The 2,081-nt window shown below is 35.3% G+C and overlaps 1 protein-coding gene across 1 annotated transcript in view; it reads left to right on the top strand.

The window, feature by feature from the left end:
• The window catches only part of LRATD2 (LRAT domain containing 2), a 5,256-nt gene extending 3,646 nt beyond the window's left edge, over window positions 1-1,610 (top strand). The window contains exon 3 of the mRNA XM_032760416.2: window positions 548-1,610. The gene's annotated coding sequence lies outside the window, so the exon portion shown is untranslated. The remainder of the gene's footprint in view (window positions 1-547) is intronic.
• The last annotated feature ends 471 nt before the right edge of the window (window positions 1,611-2,081 follow it).

Here is a 2,081-nt window from a genome sequence, read left to right as displayed (position 1 = left end):
CACCACTGCACTCCAGCCTGGGCAGCAGAGCAAGTAGTAATAACCACCATGTAGACAAGTGGGAGGGAAGAATAGAATGGCACTGTCCAGCTCTGGGCTAGCCAGATCATTTTTCAACTCCCCCACCCGTCTCCTTCCTCTGTCCCAGAATGGAAAGTGATATATGGTTATGGTCAGTCACGCTGAAGTATAGCAGTGACTCTGTGTTCTAGAGAAGAGGTTTTCAGTAACAGGGCTTGGAAATGAACTAGAATAGGAAATAGATCTCTTCAGATGCTGCTTTCCCATGCGTTTCTACAGGGTACCAGAGGTGTGAAATATATGACACTTAAGAACAGTGATTTTTATTGGGAATTTTCTTAGGGTTATAACACTTAAAGCAACAACCAACTAGTAACAGCTCCAGGAAAGGGGAATGAATCAACTCTTGGTTCTTTCCTCAAAACGGCAGTGTTGTGGATAAGTGAGTTTTTAATGCCCTGGCAATGGCTACATTTGACACTTTAGAAAAAATAAACATTATTTAATAATTTTTGTTTCTCCTTAGGAATAAGACTGTAGAACTGTTTTGTACTGTGAATTACGGATGCTCTTTGAAGGAAAGAAATATCGATTCTAATGTTCTTCAGAAGTTCTGGCAGGGATAAGCAGGACATCGACTGGAACGTATGCTAAATGAAAGCAGACAAATTTCTATTTTCTTACCTGAGCAAATATTTTATTGAAACTGCTTATGTATGTCAAAGGAGCCCACAACTTCAGCTACACAACTTTTTGTATTGAAAGAACTCATACTTTTTGTAGCTTTTATTTCACATTTAATTTAAAATGACTTTTAGCACTAAAATGCCTAGATTTTACTCCAGACCTATAAGGAAATGTTTAGTTTTTATGAAAAATGACAAGTCGATGGTTAAACTTCTCATGTCTTTGGTGCTTTGGCCCTAATAGCACTGGACAACACCACGACCACATGGAAACATATTTTTGGAAGCAAAACTTTAATTTTATATAACGTATGCTATGGAGAGCTAAGAAAATTTAAGGACTACTTCTTTTCTATTTTTTTTCTTAATAAAATGGAATCCACTGTGTTGAAGACTCTTGATATCATGTGCTTGTCTAACCATTTTTTGTTTTATAAATTAGAATAAAATATAGTTGTGATCATGATCATCAGATGGATTTGTTTGGAAAGCTACATCTTATTTGTGAAATGTTTTTTAAATCAGAGTAACTATAAACTGATTCAGCTTTTTGTTAAGTTGTTTTGTTCTTGGCTATGATACTTGTGACTCATGAAGAATTATGTTGACAAACAGGATAAATTCCACATGCATTTTATTTCCCAGTGAGTTGTATAAACTTTATTTTTGTTGAAGGTTGTATGTTAAATCAATGTTACATTCTTATATCACTTCTTGAGAAGGAAGTTCCGATTTGAAATTGTATCATTTCCTTCAAAATGAAGGGCAGTGCTTAGTTAAATAAAAGATTGATGATATCTTTTAAGCCATTTCCTCTTCACTATGTCTTATTAAAATAAAACCTGTCAAGTTCTTTTGAAAAAATGCTATGAGGGTTTCCAATAAACCATCTATTCGAGTTCACTGGATTTATTTATTTTTTTTCCACTTGAATACCTTTTTTCTGACATTTTGGTCCAAATTCAAGCTACTCAGTTTCCTATAATTTCTGAGAATATTAGCGTGCATCACCTTTGTATTGCACAGTAAACATTTTGTTTAATTCATTTAGTGACTGAAAACCCTGCATCTACTTTGTGAAATCACTTATTGCTGAACTATCAGTGTTCATGAAAAATGTCTTATGAACATAAATTTTCAATACATAGTGATTTTACAAAATCCATGCAAAAATTGCTGGAAACCACACTCATTATGGAGTCTACACTGGGGAGTCTGTTTGGTAACCCACTGGGAATCTGTGTTGCATCTTAAGTGGCTTCAGAGTTCCAGATGAAGGGAACGTATTTGCCACATAATTACAGAAAATGGGTGAACATAGTCGCACGCCGCTGTTGGCATAAGGGATGCAGGTGCCAGTGGTTGGTAAGAGAA

The sequence above is a fragment of the Hylobates moloch genome, unplaced genomic scaffold, assembly GCF_009828535.3.
Source record: "Hylobates moloch isolate HMO894 unplaced genomic scaffold, HMol_V3 SCAFFOLD_9, whole genome shotgun sequence".
NCBI lineage: Eukaryota > Metazoa > Chordata > Mammalia > Primates > Hylobatidae > Hylobates > Hylobates moloch.
This window is presented reverse-complemented; position numbering and strand designations above follow the sequence as displayed.